This window comes from Uranotaenia lowii, chromosome 3, assembly GCF_029784155.1.
Source record: "Uranotaenia lowii strain MFRU-FL chromosome 3, ASM2978415v1, whole genome shotgun sequence".
In the NCBI taxonomy this organism is placed as follows: domain Eukaryota; kingdom Metazoa; phylum Arthropoda; class Insecta; order Diptera; family Culicidae; genus Uranotaenia; species Uranotaenia lowii.
In genome coordinates, this window is record NC_073693.1 from 95,808,433 (window position 1) to 95,827,610 (window position 19,178).

General features: G+C 29.7%; 1 long non-coding RNA gene across 2 annotated transcripts; it reads right to left on the reverse strand.

Moving 5' to 3' along the window:
- Positions 1-17,054: 17,054 nt before the first annotated feature.
- LOC129758153 (uncharacterized) lies at positions 17,055-18,531 on the reverse strand. 2 transcript variants are annotated; one of them, XR_008739909.1, is made up of 4 exons: positions 18,348-18,531; positions 18,033-18,273; positions 17,813-17,964; positions 17,055-17,267 (listed from the first exon to the last, which is right to left on the reverse strand). It is a non-coding gene; the product is annotated as an uncharacterized LOC129758153 (long non-coding RNA). The 2 variants fall into 2 exon arrangements; XR_008739908.1 differs by having other exon boundaries at positions 17,813-18,273.
- Positions 18,532-19,178: the final 647 nt, after the last annotated feature.

A 19,178-nucleotide genomic window follows, 5' to 3' on the forward strand; every position in this document is an offset into this window, starting at 1 on the left:
TCCGAAAGTTACCAGCCAAGTGAATTTATTCAAACGAAAACCGCAAACCTATACATGATAGCTCACAGTTTGTTTATTAAATAACTTTACCAAGAATTAAAAAAAAGCATCAAGGACGCAATTCCATCAGCTGAACCGCAAAAATATCCGTGGTATCAATCCATTTCGTGCGGACACCACGAAGCAGCTTAAGGAAATTAATTCACCCATGAAACCATGGCAGCCAAGCAGGGGGAACCCAAATTGAATACACTCTCGGCGTGGCCGACTTCACAACTATCCAAATGGATGGATTCGCCAGCGGAAAAATGTGACTCGTATGAACGGATTTCCATTATTTGTGTGCTTTCTCCCTGGCTGACTACAGGCTGACATATTTCCCCGGCTTAAGGAGACGGCTCGTGACATTGATCTCACTTCCCTTTTTTCTTTCCTCCTTCCGGGGAATGGAAGACGCACGGAAATAGAGATTGTGATGATGATTCAGGATACACTGAATGGTGGTGGTCACCCCCACCATACCAATAAGTTTATAATGTCGATACGGATAGGAAGATGACCGACCGGAGAAAGTTCCGCTAGCTGCAGCCATTCATGGGCTGCCCATTCAATGTTCGCTGATAAATACAATCAAGAAATTATCCCTCTTCAGCTACTGAGGATTTTCCAGCAGTGGATAGTGGGAACCGATGTTTTGATATTCAGTACAATGGCATTAGAACCATTCATTGAGTCCGAAGAATTTCACTCCTAAGAGGAGTTTCCTTATTGTAGTGATGTATTCGAAATTGTCCATCTCAAAATATTTCCGTAGGTATATTACACTCCACAGAATTATTTTCTATGTTCAGATTAAGAGATGAGTTTACCATCTTGTTTTCTCACTTCCCTTGATATGTCCTAAATATATATTATCGACTAAGTTTTCCGAAACATGAAACATTCACAATTTTTAATCGTTTCTCGGAGAATTTTGACTTTGACATTTCGAGGAATGTGATTCGAAGGAAAAGTTAAGATGTGTCCAGAAATGTGTCAAGTGGATTATAATTTTAATAATTTTTTTTTTTTTTTTGATCAAGTAATCATTTGGATCAAAATATCAAACAAATTAAATTTATACCACCTAGTACCTTCAGTAAAAGAATTATTTTACCTAATTAAAATCAATTTTAAAAATAGCATAAAGTGACAAATTCAAGTTTTGTTTTTTTTTTTTAACGAGAGGAACAATTCAAAAACAGTATAAATCCATCATACAATGAATTGCCTTTGTTCTTAAAATTCATTACAAACAGTTGAAAATAATGTGGTCGCAAAAAAAGCGATTTTTCACTTTTTTCATACACTCATACTAATAAAAAATCGCTTGATCTATACGTGAATTTCACAAAGTTGATTGCGGTAAAACAAAGACACATTCGAATGACTCTCGTCATATAGATATCTGAACTTTTCTTTTATCGTGGTTGAATAAAGAGCAAGTTCACTCGTGTAGGGAAAAATTGATAGAAATTTAACACTTGTAGGCTTGTAGCACATTTTGAAAACTTTACAATGCAAAAATTCAAAGGAATCTTTCGATTGCTTTAATACAGTAGAATTATTCAACCAGGCTCACAACACAAATTATAGAGTTTTCTTATCGATTATATGTAGCCCGAGATCAACCTGTATACACTTTTACTAAGGTGGTACAAGTGAACGCAGACTATTGCACGTCCGAGAGAAAAAAGGAAAATAAACATAAACAAAGCCTGCGTCACGACGCATCGTTGTCAGGGAGCTTCATTTATCCTAGGCAAAATGCGTTACGAAAAATGTCTATAGTGACGTCACTGAAATGGGAAACTATAAACTGATTTATATTGCCAGTTTACATACTTACACACGCACAGCTGCTTGCTGCCGGAAATCTTAGCTTGTGGTTGTTTGCTGGAGGTTGGAAACAAAGAAATGTTTTGTTTTTTTTTGTACTGGTTTGCATACTCAAACAGCGCTCGCGACATCTCGACAATATCCTTGCTGACTGATTCTTTCCGTCCTGCTTTGTCTTGTGGTGGATATGGGAAGACAAAAGCGATGAGAAAGCTTGTCAGTGCCAGTCTGGCTTAGAATATTATGCGGATCATTCTACCTCCAAGGAAGGTCATTATTGGAATTGTATCTGATTTGTGGGTATACCGTAATCCGGGGTAAGGTTGATCAATTTTTTCAATATTTTTCGATTATTTTTTCTGTTAAGAGGAATATGGCATGTTCCATATTTTTAAAACCAGTATTGGACTCCTATGAAAGTAAAACATGGTTGCAGAAACATATAAGACTACTTTAAATTTGATTTAAAAATGGATTTCTTCTTTGTTTGAAATTGGATGGTTTGAGATAACATTGATCAGTCTCTATATTCACGGTTTTAACGCGTTTTCTTTATCATAAAAGATACAAATCACCTAATTCATATTTACAAATGCTAGTTGATCAAAATTCTACACAATACATTCGGTGGCTCAAAGATACTAAATTTGTAGCTTTTGGTCCAGTGAATTCTGAGATAAAGAATGCTGAACTACGGTGTTTCTTGGTTTACGTTTTTTTCGTGGTCCTATAAAAAAACATCGCGGTTCTTAATGTAAGCCCAAAATCCATTAAAATCGAAAGATGGACAATGATGCTGCAAAATTCAAGGGGCTAAATTTTTCAATATTACTTATAAAATTTTAACTACAAATAAGTTTAATTATTCTTTCATTCAATTTCCTAGATTCCATTTGATAGAGTTTGAGACCATTTGTTCTAGACTGGCTTACTCTTGGAAAATGTCCCTATTTTTTTAACTTAAAATTTACATCAAAATACAACAAAAAATACACCAAAACTGTACATTTACTAAGGAAAAGAGTTGAAATCTCACATGAATTAACGTTTTTGTTTCCAAACGCTTTGATTTCATCAGAAAGGGTGTTTGTTAGCGAGCCTTCGAAAATATAGAAATTTCAAGATTTTAAAATACATTTACATTTACATAAAAATTTACTTACATTTAAAATTTTCAAAAACAATCCAAGTTTTTCCCTATTTGAAACTCAACTTATAGGTTTTTAAACGTAGAAAAAAGTTTTGAGATATTTTAACCCCCATGTAGATTTTTTCCACGTAAAACTTTCACCGTTGTATCGGAAAATAACATGATCTTAAAATGTGTTTAAAAATAAGTGTTAACAAGTAGGTCAGAAATTTGGCTAGCCCCCGGCGAAATTAAATCTTTAATCACCCTAGGCTTGTGGTATTTTAATTTTACGACACTATTTACATGATGTAAAGGAATGGAAACTTATTCCTAATTGTAAATTTCAAGTTGCATTACAATTAATTAACCTTTTGTATTAAAACTCTAAACTAGAAATACAAAACCCTACCTCGTCTTTAGAATGGGTTTTTAATATAAAATGCAACTAAACAAGAACGGAGTTTGAAAAGAACCATTTTGACTTCCAAATTAATTCATCGAATACTAAATTCATACATCGACAAGTTGGACACAATGTAACAGGTTTTACCTCTCACGATTGTCCACAGAATTGGCAAATTTTAAAAATGTTGTTGTTGTTGTTGTTGTTGTACATTTATTTAAAGAGGGTTTTTAGTCTTGAACTTTTGCCCTTACATTTAAAAATGTTACAAATGTTATGCTGATATGAAATGCTGATGTTATTTATGCTGCTATGAAGTATTCTTTCGAAACCAATTTCAGTCTCAATTAAAATGTTATCCTTGTTTTTTCAATGCTCAACTTCAAATTTTAAAAGATTTTGATAAATTACATAAGACCACGAAATTTACATTTTTCAAAGGTGCAATGAATTTGAAACGCTATTTTGACTTATTGGGATGCCCTGAATTTAAATATGCAATTTTTTAAACAGCTTTTGAAATTGAAATAACTTTTAAAAATAATAAATTAAAAAAGTTCCGCCCTTTTTTAACAAAACTTTAAACATTTTAAAATAAACGTTCTAAATCAACCATTTATTTTAAGAGTCCAAGTACATTTGAGTCCTGCGAAAATGTAATAGAAGTTTTCGATTTATTATGTTTTCCTCGTTTAACGATTTGTTCAAAAAAGTTTTAAGTCAAATTGAATTTTATATATTTTTCAAGCATAATTCTAGTTGATTGCAGGTTTCAACAAATTTGTAAAATTAAATCAAGTTTATTTCAAACATTTCTGTAGCAATAAAGTAAAATGAAAAATACATGTATCAATAATATTTTTCCAAATCATTAAAAACTGTTGAATTGAATCATGCATCATCACCATAGTATCATTCCTTAATTGAATGAAGTATAGTAAACAAAATAAGCATCAGATTTTTTTCTTAAATGCAGTTTTAATATATAACTAGCTGACCCGTTGTGCTTTGCTACACCTTCCGGAAATAAATGTAATTTGTGAAAATTTATTAAAATTTAGATTTTAGAGAGCTGCAGTTCTGAATAGCAATTCAAAGATGGTATATATTATTTACTGAAACTTGATCTCTAAACTCGTTTTTCAAGATCTGAAATTTTGTACTCTGTACCCAAAAAAACCTTTTTAAATATGGTCCCTTCTTTGAAATACTCTTTATCTTAAATTTACATGGGAGCTCTCCCATCTTTTTCAATTTTGTCCCCCACTGCTTGAAGAAGGTAGGCAAATTTAACCGGCTCGATACCCAAACAGCACTTATCATGGTAATGAAAAATATATTAAAATAGTTATGTATTAAATACAGTGCAAATTTCATTTTTTTAAATAAATTTTCTACGGTAAACATATAAATATTTAAAAAATATCAGTTGCATCACTAAATAAGTTCTCAGCGTTTTTTTTTTAATTTTTTATTTGAAAGTCAAATATTCAAAAATGTAGGCAAAAACAAATTTCTAAGTTAACATTTGTCCCGTATATTGGGGCAAGTGTCAATGCAAAGCTTATTTACAGATGCGTCAGAGTAATGGCTTTAAAATGGATTTTATACGAATTCCTGTTTTTTGTTTTATCAAGTTTCACAGTATTCCTGTAATATAAATTTATGTTTGTTACTCCACTTTTAACGAATGCTATTCAAAGGGAATGACCTTAATTACAAAGACATTTAAGAATTTTCAATATCCGCTGCAGTTTCAACATTCGGAATACCCTTTCTGGTCTTTCCAACATATTGAATCATTTTAAAGATGAATTTCTTAAAAACTCGACGTTTGCCCTTGCCCCACCGTGTAAGTTGACAGAAGGGAATATTGTTTTTAACACTTTAAGGGTAAACTAAAAATTTCTCTTAAAAATTTTGCGTCCAGTTGAATATCAGTTCTAAAGTCTCGCTTTTCAAAAACGAATCGGATCAAAAGTCTCTTTTATGCAGCCATGTAACACAAAAACACTTTTTCAAATAAAAAGCTCCCATTTTCATTTCTAAATTCGTTTCAGTTGTGTATTTGGGCCCAAGTAAAAATTTCTAGAGGGAAACATAATTTTTAATATTTTTTAACAGAAAAAGTTGAACGTTTGAACATGTTCTAATGTTCCTTGAATGAAAAGTCGAATGCTACCTACATTAACACGAACTAAATATGGAAGTATTTTTGCAAATCTTTCAGTTGGTTTTGATTCGATTGATAAAATACCAATCCGTGTCACATCTAGGCGTCATTTATTACCACGTGCTGTGTACAAATCAAATAAGCAAGAAAAAAACACATCTAGGTTGCATATCGCCCCACATGTTTGAGAAACAGGCGCCTTATGTTGAATTTTCCAGCAATCAATGAACAGTGTGCTTTGGTTACTATCCTCTTGCAACGACGTTTGCTCGCCCATGGATACGAAAAAAAACCCCAGGTTGAGAAATACGCGCCAAAATATTCCCAATGATCAGTATGCTATGCCTTGGTTACTATCCTTTTGCGTTGTTGGCTCGACGCCTCGACCTTGGAGACGAAAAACAAACCGCCCAAAGGAAGAAAAAATCTCGAGAAAATGGATGTCATGACTTTAATTTGTTCCAAAAAACTACAAATTTTGTATGAAAGCCTCCCCTCCCTCAAGTCGGATGGAGTTTTGACAATTACAGAAACCATCCCCGGCCACAAAAACCCTCAGATGCCAATTTTGACGATGATCGGTTCAGTAGTTTCCGAGTCTATAGGGAACAGACAGACAGACAAACATTCATTTTTATATATATAGATAAGATATCAATGTTTGATTTCACTTAAAACTTACACATTTTCAAACTCTGTAGCCCAAACTAAATGTGATACCTAGCCCTCATTTGACAAAATATGCGAATTCAGGACTCTAAAATCTACAAAAATCATCATCAAAAAAATGAGCACCAAAATTTTTCTCCCTTGAGTTATCAATGAAATTTTGAAAATAAGTTTTTATAATGGTTAGACTTTTTTTATTTAAAGAAACCTTCTTAAATGGTAAAAATCTAGTCTCAGTAATATTTAATTCAATTTTGAAAAGAATTTACCGAATTTTAAAGTCAAACAATTGAAATTGTTAAAAATATTTTTGACAAATTTATCATGTTTTTCAGTTCTGAATTTTTAGAGTCCTTAAAACATAAACCTTTAATTTTTATCCTTATCAAAAATTCACATTTCAAATCGCGATTAATTTTTTATTCAAATTAATAGCACTACAGTAAAATTTTGCAATCAATCATTCAGTTGAAAATGACGATAAGAATGTAAATAAAGATGAATAATAAATGACAATTATTTTTTCTTTTTTTTTCTTTATCTGTTTTGTTAAGAATATTTATTTCAAGCTATGAAAGAATACTGTTTAGAAATTATTTTTTAGCAAAATTTTTAGTTCAAAATAATAGACAATATTTTGAAAAATTTATCAAAGAATTACCGAAAATATCATTGAGTTGAATTTCATTAGGATTTGTTTTGGAGGTTTTGATGTATTTTATTATTTTTTTTAGTTTGTGTGATAATTATGAGTAGTAAAATGATGTTAGAAATCCATTGCCTTATTTATTGTGTATTTCAGGTATTGTTAATAGTTTTAGTTAAATATGAATTTCAAAACCCCCCTAAATTTCAACGAAACTCGAAAAAAAAACTCACATTCAATTGCAAATATCTCACCACAATAAACTCGTATCGCGTTACAATCTTCAAGGAACTAGTAGACTGAGTCGATTTGGGTTCATTTTTGAATTTTTTGCAGAATTTTTAAGTAACGTTTACATGAGTAAATATGAACTTTGTATGGGAAAATTGAATATTTTGTACTAAAAAATCATCATCATTTTTGTTTTTTCTGTGGAATTGAGCCACCTCATGGTTTTTGAACCAATTTATAATTTTCTATAGAAAATTTTCCACTGATCAACTTTGTTGAAGACTAAAACTTCGTATCTTATTAGACAAAAAAGTTATTAGTGTAATGTTGGATAATAGAAATGTTAATGTAATATTTATGTAATGTCAATGTAATGTTAATGTAATGTTAATGTAATGTTAATGTAATGTTAATGTAATGTTAATGTGATGTTAATGTAATGTTAATGTAATGTTAATGTGATGTTAATGTAATGTTAATGTAGTGTTAATGTAATGTCAATGTAATGTTAATGTAATGTTAATGTAATGTTAATATAATGTTAATGTTATGTTAATGTAATGTTAATGTAATGTTAATTTAATGTTAATGTAATGTTAATGTAATGTTAATGTAATGTTAATGTAATGTTAATGTAATGTTAATGTAATGTTGATGTAATGTTAATGTAATGTTAATGTAATGTTAATGCAATGTTAATATAATGTTAATGTAATGTTAATGTAATGTTAATGTAATGTTAATGTAATGTTAATGTAATGTTAATGTAATGTTAATGTAATGTTAATGTAATGTTAATGTAATGTTAATGTAATGTTAATTTAATGTTAATGTAATGTTAATGTAATGTTAATGTAATGTTAATGTAATGTTAATGTAATGTTAATGTAATGTTAATGTAATGTTAATGTTATGTTAATGTAATGTCAATGTAATGTTAATGTAATGTTAATGTAATGTTAATGTAATGTTAATGTAATGTTAATGTAATGTTAATGTAATGTTAATGTAATGTTAATGTAATGTTAATGTAATGTTAATGTAATGTTAATGTAATGTTAATGTAATGTTAATGTAATGTTAATGTAATGTTAATGTAATGTTAATGTAATGTTAATGTAATGTTAATGTAATGTTAATGTAATGTTAATGTAATGTTAATGTAATGTTAATGTAATGTTAATGTAATGTTAATGTAATGTTAATGTAATGTTAATGTAATGTTAATGTAATGTTTATGTAATGTTAATGTAATGTTAATGTAATGTTAATGTAATGTTAATGTAATGTTAATGTAATTTTAATGTAATGTTAATGTAATGTTAATGTAATGTCAATGTAATGTTAATGTAATGTTAATGTAATGTTAATGTAATGTTAATGTAATGTTAATGTGATGTTAATGTAATGTTAATGTAGTGTTAATGTAATGTCAATGTAATGTTAATGTAATGTTAATGTAATGTTAATATAATGTTAATGTTATGTTAATGTAATGTCAATGTAATGTTAATTTAATGTTAATGTAATGTTAATGTAATGTTAATGTAATGTTAATGTAATGTTAATGTAATGTTAATGTAATGTTAATATAATGTTAATGTAATGTTAATGTAATGTTAATTTAATGTTAATGTAATGTTCATTTAATGTTAATGTAATGTTAATGTAATGTTAATGTAATGTTAATGTAATGTTAATGTAATGTTAATGTAATGTTAATGTAATGTTAATGTAATGTTAATGTAATGTTAATGTAATGTTAATGTAATGCTAATGTAATGTCAATGTAATGTTAATGTAATGTTAATGTAATGTTAATGTAATGTAATGTTAATGTGATGTTAATGTAATGTTAATGTAATGTTAATGTGATGTTAATGTAATGTTAATGTAGTGTTAATGTAATGTCAATGTAATGTTAATGTAATGTTAATGTAATGTTAATATAATGTTAATGTTATGTTAATGTAATGTCAATGTAATGTTAATTTAATGTTAATGTAATGTTAATGTAATGTTAATGTAATGTTAATGTAATGTTAATGTAATGTTAATGTAATGTTGATGTAATGTTAATGTAATGTTAATGTAATGTTAATGCAATTATAATATAATGTTAATGTAATGTTAATGTAATGCTAATGTAATGTTAATGTAATGTTAATGTAATGTAATGTTAATGTAATGTTAATGTAATGTTAATGTAATGTTAATGTAATGTTAATGTAATGTTAATGTAATGTTAATGTAATGTTAATGTAATGTTAATGTAATGTTAATGTAATGTTAATGTAATGTTAATGTAATGTTAATGTAATGTTAATGTAATGTTAATGTAATGTTAATGTAATGTAAATGTAATGTTAATGTAATGTTAATGTAATGTTAATGTAATGTTAATGTAATGTCAATGAAATGTTAATGTAATGTTAATGTAATGTTAATGTAATGTTAATATAATGTTAATGTAATGTTAATGTAATGTTAATTTAATGTTAATGTAATGTTCATTTAATGTTAATGTAATGTTAATGTAATGTTAATGTAATGTTAATGTAATGTTAATGTAATGTTAATGTAATGTTAATGTAATGTTAATGTAATGTTAATGTAATGTTAATGTAATGTTAATGTAATGTTTATGTAATGTTAATGTAATGTTAATGTAATGTTAATATAATGTTAATGTAATGTTAATGTAATGTTAATTTAATGTTAATGTAATGTTAATGTCATGTTAATGTAATGTTAATGTAATGTTAATGTAATGTTAATGTAATGTTAATGTAATGTTTATGTAATGTTAATGTAATGTTAATGTAATGTTTATGTAATGTTAATGTAATGTTAATGTAATGTTAATGTAATGTTAATGTAATGTTAATGTAATGTTAATGTAATGTTAATGTAATGTTAATGTAATGTTAATGTAATGTTTATGTAATGTTAATGTAATGTTAATGTAATGTTTATGTAATGTTAATGTAATGTTAATGTAATGTTAATGTAATGTTAATGTAATGTTAATGTAATGTTAATGTAATGTTAATGTAATGTTAATGTAATGTTAATGTAATGTTAATGTAATGTTTATGTAATGTTAATGTAATGTTAATGTAATGTTAATATAATGTTAATGTAATGTTAATGTAATGTTAATTTAATGTTAATGTAATGTTAATGTCATGTTAATGTAATGTTAATGTAATGTTAATGTAATGTTAATGTAATGTTAATGTAATGTTTATGTAATGTTAATGTAATGTTAATGTAATGTTTATGTAATGTTAATGTAATGTTAATGTAATGTTAATGTAATGTCAATGTAATGTTAATGTAATGTTAATATAATGTTAATGTAATGTTAATGTAATGTTAATGTAATGTTAATGTAATGTTAATGTAATGTTAATTTAATGTTAATGTAATGTTCATTTAATGTTAATGTAATGTTAATGTAATGTTAATGTAATGTTAATGTAATGTTAATGTAATGTTAATGTAATGTTAATGTAATGTTAATGTAATGTTTATGTAATGTTAATGTAATGTTAATGTAATGTTAATATAATGTTAATGTAATGTTAATGTAATGTTAATTTAATGTTAATGTAATGTTAATGTCATGTTAATGTAATGTTAATGTAATGTTAATGTAATGTTAATGTAATGTTAATGTAATGTTTATGTAATGTTAATGTAATGTTAATGTAATGTTTATGTAATGTTAATGTAATGTTAATGTAATGTTAATGTAATGTTAATTTAATGTTAATGTAATGTTAATGTAATGTTAATGTTATGTCAATGTAATGTTAATGTAATGTTAGTGTAATGTTAATGTAATGTTAATGTAATGTTAATGTAATGTTAATGTAATGTTAATGTAATGTTAATGTAATGTTAATGTAATGTTTATGTAATGTTAATGTAATGTTAATATAATGTTAATGTAATGTTAATGTAATGTTAATTTAATGTTAATGTAATGTTAATTTAATGTTAATGTAATGTTAATGTAATGTTAATGTAATGTTAATGTAATGTTAATGTAATGTTAATGTAATGTTAATGTAATGTTAATGTAATGTTAATGTAATGTTAATGTAATGTTAATGTAATGTTAATATAATGTTAATGTAATGTTAATGTAATGTTAATTTAATGTTAATGTAATCTTAATTTAATGTTAATGTAATGTTAATGTAATGTTAATGTAATGTTAATGTAATGTTAATGTAATGTTAATGTAATGTTAATGTAATGTTAATGTAATGTTAATGTTATGTTAATGTAATGTTAATGTAATGTTAATGTAATGTTAATGTAATGTTAATGTAATGTTAATGTAATGTTAATGTAATGTTAATGTAATGTTAATGTAATGTTAATGTAATGTTAATGTAATGTTAATGTAATGTTAATGTAATGTTAATGTAATGTTAATGTAATGTTAATGTAATGTTAATGTAATGTTAATGTAATGTTAATGTAATGTTAATGTAATGTTAATGTAATGTTAATGTAATGTTAATGTAATGTTAATGTAATGTTAATGTAATGTTAATGTAATGTTAATGTAATGTTAATGTAATGTTAATGTAATGTTAATGTAATGTTAATGTAATGTTAATGTAATGTTAATGTAATGTTAATGTAATGTTAATGTAATGTTAATGTAATGTTAATGTAATGTTAATGTAATGTTAATGTAATGTTAATGTAATGTTAATGTAATGTTAATGTAATGTTAATGTAATGTTAATGTAATGTTAATGTAATGTTAATGTAATGTTAATGTAATGTTAATGTAATGTTAATGTAATGTTAATGTAATGTTAATGTAATGTTAATGTAATGTTAATGTAATGTTAATGTAATGTTAATGTAATGTTAATATAATGTTAATGTAATGTTAATGTAATGTTAATGTAATGTTGATGTAATGTTAATGTAATGTTAATGTAATGTTAATGTAATGTTAATGTAATGTTAATGTAATGTTAATGTAATGTTAATGTAATGTTAATGTAATGTTAATGTAATGTTAATGTAATGTTAATGTAATGTTAATGTAATGTTAATGTAATGTTAATGTAATGTTAATGTAATGTTAATGTAATGTTAATGTAATGTTAATGTAATGTTAATGTAATGTTAATGTAATGTTAATGTAATGTTAATGTAATGTTAATGTAATGTTAATGTAATGTTAATGTAATGTTAATGTAATGGTAATGTCATGTTAATGTAATGTTTATTCAGTGTTGGTGTTATAATCATATAATTTGCATGTAATTTCAGTTTTGTTTCTTCAATTATAATGATATATTTAGCAAGGGTAAAATTTCTGTTAAAGTCGAAGCATTCAAAAGGATGCCACACCAATATTTTTAACCCAGCACCCACTGTTTATTCTTCTCTAACTGATTGGTGTTACAATTCTGAGGAAAAAAATCCCAACCATTCTGACTTCGGCTTTCCGCCCGTCTTCCTTTTCCTTTTTTCAGCTTGGGTTCAATTGATTGAGCTGCTAATGCTCACCGAAGACCGCCTCTTCTCAATTTATTTAATCGAATGATGTATGTCGAAGAAATAAACATTCATCCGTCCGGCTGTTGGACTGAGTGAGGGTACTCAGCCCAAGTGGGCGGACAATGATGCTGCGCCAAATATAACAATGGCTACTCGAGATTTTTGATGGCGAAAATTTGGGGGAGAAGGGCTAGAGCATCGGACTTCAGCCTCCGAACATTTTATACAGAACGACGAGATGCTGAAAGAATGAATTAGATAAATGCTTAATCTGATTATCATCTTTTTTTTCCTGACTTTCTTCTCCAAAGATGACGAGCAAGGAGAGATGTTGACGGAAATGGAGAATCACTATTTTTTCCGGCTGTCATCGATGACAGGATAGCTGAAATAATAGTTGACGTTGATGCTGACAATAAGGCGATTTGGCTGTTTCCACTGAGTCATCCGTACAGCGGTTTATACTAGGAGACGAAGAGGTTTGCCACAATAAGGGTGGGTCAATTTCGATGGCGTTGTTATTTTCTGCTATTCATTTCAATAACTCCTTGCAGAATCATCATGGTGCGGAAAGATAGTGACAGAAAGCCAGTGCAATCATGTGGAATGAGCTGAAAATCGGTGAATCAATTGTCTCTATTCGTTAAAAACGTTAGAAGAATATCTTTCCAAAGAAAATTCGATGAATTTGCGGGAAACATGGTTAAAGAATTTCTATAGAGATAAAGAAAAATAACAAGTTGAAGAATTTTTTTAAGGGAAATTAATTTTCCCATTTTGAACACAAACGATTAACTTTTATTCTAGCAACCCATTATAAGGGTTTTTCAATGTACCTACAACAGTGTACATTAGACTGAGTCGATTTTGGGTCATTTTTGAATTTCTCAAACCCTGGGGTCTTAAAAGCTTCGTTTTGGCCCAAAAGTCATCCATGATTTTTTGCAGAATTTTTAAGTAACGTTTACATGAGTAAATTTGAGCTTTTAGGTTTGTATGGGAAAATTGAATATTTTTTACTGAAAAATCAACATCATTTTTGTTTCTTCTGTGGAACCGAGCCTGCTAATGGTTTTTGTGCCAATTTAGAAATTTCTTACAGGAAATTTTCCGCTGAACAACTTTTTCGAATATCATAACTTCGTATCTTTTTAGACAAAAAAGTTATTAGCTGTTTAACAGGTGTATGTCTTTTTGGATTGATAAACCATGAATTCAATTGACACCACTGCTTGTGCCCCACGAAGTATGGTATTTTTTTTTTTTGTTTCGATTATAGTCGTTTTACCATCTTTATGGCATTCGCGACTTTATCAACGTTGCAGATGGCGGATCGTTATTGAAAAACTATCCGGTACAACTGTGTTCGATGTTTACTCTTGGGCTCGAACTCACGGACATCGGCTCAGGAGACAACAGACTTCCCAACTGAGCTATATCACAAGCCCAGTATGGTATGAAAAGTGGTCTTGCAATACTTCGCTAGGCACCCAGCAGTGGTGTCAATTGAATTCATGGTTTATCAATCCAAAAAGACATACACCTTTTAAACAGCTAATAACTTTTTTGTCTAAAAAGATACGAAGTTATGATATTCGACAAAGTTGTTCAGCGGAAAATTTCCTGTAAGAAATTTCTAAATTGGCACAAAAACCATTAGCAGGCTCGGTTCCACAGAAGAAACAAAAATGATGTTGATTTTTCAGTACAAAATATTCAATTTTCCCATACAAACCTAAAAGTTCAAATTTACTCATGTAAACGTTACTTAAAAATTCTGCAAAAAATCATGGATGAGTTTTGGACCAAAACGAAGCTTTTAAGACCCCAGGATTGGAAAAATTCAAAAATGACCCCAAATCGACTCAGTCTAGTGTACATCTGTATAATGTTTTCATCCAAACGAGTCATCGGTATAAATTATCCACTAAATTGAAATTGAATCTTGTAACAACTTAATTGGTTTCATCTATTAATCCCGCCTTTAGCCTAAGAAAGTTACACCCAGTTTTCCGACAGCAAATTGCCAAGCAAACGTTTTCATTTATTTGTCATTGAGATTTTATCGATTGCTTTCCGACTGATCCTGAAGACTAAGTTAGGATACAGATCTTATTTCGGTACCGCCGCTGCATGCTTGCTAAAATTCAAACGCTTCTTGTTTCGTGTAACTATGATGTTTATTAGACCGCTGCAAAATTAACTTTTTGCTTCCATTCCATTTTTTGAGGATTTTTGAGTCACCGGCATCGGTGTTAAATTTGAGATGATTTGATTCCTGAATTTGTGCAACGCGTTTTAATTTTGTATAGGTACAAGAAGAAATTTTAGCAATTTAATTTATTCAGGAAATAAAAAAATGCTTGAAATCAAATTTGTCTTCAATAATTGATTTAGCATATTCTTAAGCTTCCTTAATCCAAAGTTTTAATTGTGTTCAACCTTCAGTACATCTCTGGTGATTTTTGAATGAAAAAAAATGTTTTCCATAAAAATTTCCGTATAAAATTATAACTTGTTGTGCTAATTCAGAACTAAATCAATAAACTTAAAAAATGTATTACTTTTTGTAGCAGTGAAAACAACCAAAGAAATTTATGAGAGGTTTAAAAATGTATAAATTTGAAATTTCAATACAAAGCTTGCAACGGTCTAATTATGGTTATGTATGAACCAGATCAGATGGCAATGAAGATGCACTTCATAGTGGGTAAACAAGTCATTTTCTTTTCACAAAGACGCAGTTTGATCAATATTAATTTTCAATTTCTAGTCGAAGAGATCTACTGGGGTATGGTTGATTTTGAAATGTTTTCATTGCATCGGTTAATTTTTGTAGATATTCAATGAAGTTTTGTGAAGCTTTAAACTAGTGGTGATCAAATTTTTTTGCATTCCGCCCCCTATCTCGATTTTTTATAGCTCACCGCCCTCTAAGGGTATTTTGAAACAAATTGCAATGCAACGAAATGCAATAAAAATTGACAATTCTGAGCTATTCCACCACTCCCTTGCACTTTGCAGACTCTCAAAGCCCCCTCGGGAGCCGTATGGACCACTTTTAAAACCACTGCTTCAAACCATGTCAATTGATTAAAGTACTTCAGATTGATAACAGGCAGAAAGAGGCTTGTTTGTGGTTTGGAAGTCAAATTGAAAAAATGGAAACCATCAATAACTCCATAAAACATCGATCCAATTAAGAATAAACATATGATAATCAATGTTTCCATCGGGATGCAAATATGTACATACATCTCGCAAATAACTGGAAACACGCACACCTCGAACCACAACAAACACGTGTTTAGCTCTTCCGCAATTAATTGAACAAGCTTTTTACCACATATCGATCTGAATGACATTGCCACTGTGCTCGGTTTACGATGCTCGCTCATGGAAGTAGGGGTTCTGATTTAAAAATCGACCGCTACAAGATCGTGCATAAATTGCGGTCCGAAAGGAATATCCTGGGTTAGTAACAACCGAGCATGACTTCTTGCCCTGGGACGTTGACTGGCCATCGGAAGCTTAAGGCCGCCACAAAACCCAGTGCATCCCATTGATTTAATTAGATTCTTGCCAGCATCCTGCATCCATTACTAGGGAGAATGCTCTCTATTTATCCAACCGGCTCCAGTACCTAAATCCGAAACAGTTGCTGCTAAACCACCCGAACTGCAACCACATTGGCCCGACATTATGCTATACCGTAAAACGGTTTTGCTTATCCATCTCATTAAGGCGACAAACCCGCAAAATTCGATTTCAATCTTGAACCACCAGCTCGGTCGCTCGCGAGTGACTTTGATTGTAATTTAGAGCGGAACTTTCCATATCTACAGCGAAGATAGCGCTGTGATACTGATCTATTTTCAGATTAAATTGAATTTTCAGCATCTAAAACTTCATGGGTATTTTGAAATAGAATTAAGAAAAAACAAAACCTGACAAGAACTGATAGTTTGCACCTATAGCAAAATATCAGAGAATGAAAATTCTAAGATTCATATTCAAGATAATAAATCAATGGTTTGAATGTTAGATACACAGAAAAAAATAATTGCTGTAAAATTACGGCAAATATCCTGTAACAAAAAGGAGCAGGACATTTACCGTAATTTTACAGGACGAAAACAAAATCACGCGGCATTTATTTTTAAGTGAGCATATTATTTTACAGGCTGCTTTAAAATTACAGTACTGTAAAATGTTGATTCATTTATTTTTTTAGGTTCGATTTGTGAATGGTTTTTTTAAAAATAGTTTTAATTAAGATTACAAAATAAACCAAAACAGATAAAATCGAAAAAAAAACTTTATTTATAATTTATTCATACAATATGTGAACATTTAAAAAAAACAATATAAAAAAATTCCTCTTTTTTGTTGTTTCTACTCAACATTAATTTGTAATCATATCACACTTTGTTTTTAACGTTCCTTATAAGTGTTCCTGTTCCATTTAAGATTGTGTTCCTTTTCGGATAACCAATGATGATGCTCCTGCTGTAAAGTCGATATCAAAAATTTTCCAGTGCATCTGGAAACTGTTAACGATATCCGACGATGTCTGACCGGTGACCGGCCTCACAACCTGGGAAAATAGAATTGGAAATATTAGGAATACAAACCATCAATATTGCATTCAGGTTGGAATTAGTATGATGGGTAGTTTAAATAAGCTTGCAACAGTAATTTTGAATATAACAGTGTTCATAATCAATCAAAGTATTATGGATAAGCTCAATAGCTACTCCAAGTTAGAGTTAAAGTCTAAATAAAACTAAATAAACAAAGCTTTTCTACTCGTCGCTTCTAGTCGTTCTTGTGCTTTTTTACTCGATTGAACCAAAGTTTGCTTCATGTAATTTCAAACAAAAATATTTTCAAACCAGCACCTAATTTCACTTGGAAGTCAGACTTACGACTTCCGAATTTACTTCCGACAAAGTGAAAAAGTGAAATACTAGATTGTCGGAAGTCTTTATTTAGTTGCCAGTTCTCCAGCGATGTTTCTAAAAATTTCATTTAAATGTAAGATATTGCATTCCTCAAATCAGTAAAGGATTAAATGCTAAATTTTGGAATTAGGTATGAATAAATCTTTTTCTTTTGAAAAAATCATAAAATCGCATTTACCTTCGACCATCTAGAGCCAAATCCAGTGGATAAATCAGAGGATCTAAGTCATCGACCAGTAGAGCTGTTCCTTCACATGTCACCCAAATCTTCTTTAAATTCGGTTAAAAAATGTATCATCATGTGGCCATATTAGCGAGTCAAAACTGATCCTATATGTTTTCAGGAAAAAGGTTTTTAATTATTTAAACTTTTCAGTGGAATGCAGCATGATTATTACCTGTCCATGTTTTGTAGTTAAAGCAATCTGATTTCAAATGAACACATCCAGGCTTTGAAAAAACATTATGCACTCGTTATCGTTGTGATATTGGTAAACCTCATCAGCAAGGGTTTTCAAACCCGATTTGTTGTAACGGTTTTTTTTTTATAAATCCCAGCTCTGAGTTGAGCACAACTACCGATTGCGACATTTCCAATTTTATCCAGATTGGTCATCTGTTTCCATCGTAGAGCACCACCTGCAACGGATTTGATAACGAAAAAAAAACACGAAAATAAATTTTATAAAATGATGCAAAGTAAAGAAACTCACCTTTGATTTCCTGAAACTGATTAGTAAAAACTACCGTGTCCCGGACCGCCTTGTTTCCACTGTACTCGAGACGCATTCAACTGCTGTCGAAATTGTTGGATTTGGCTTCCGGTCCTGCGCCGTTTTCCAGATACAGACGAATTCAATCAGAATATGATGATTAATTGTATGTCGGATGGAAACAATTCCTGGCACTTTTAAACTATTAATTTTGAGAACGGAATAAAGGAAAAAAAATGTCATTCACCTTGCAGAAAAAAAACAACTTTCGCCAACTTACCGCATTTTCTAATTTAATGGAAATTCGACACACCACAATGCGACCATCATCTTCACGACTACTTCCTTCTACCGGTAAGCCCGCTGCTCGCAGTTTTGTTCTAATCCGGGTTGCCTTCGCTGCATTTCCGACAACCACTGCGTAGTTCGACTAACTGATGGCCATTTGTAATCCGCCAGTTTGTTCCGCCAGAATATCGGTACTATAAAACACCGGACAATCGTCTCCGACGTTAGAAAACATTCACACACGGATCCACAACGCTATTAATTTTCCCGCTGGTGCAGGTCGCAATGTTGTTCTCCTAATACGAGCTGTTCACCGCAACAAGAAACAAACAGAAAACCACCTCCTCGGCCCGTAACTGGTGAAGTTGTTCCGATTGTTCCGACATAAAACCGAAAACAAAAACAAACTATCCGCGCACTGAAAATAGAAAATACCCAAACTTGAGAACTGCCACCCGCCAAACCTAAGTTCAAGATTGACAACTTAAGTTTGTGAAAAAATCACAGCTTGCCAATACGCCAAACTTGTCCTTCAAGCGGAGA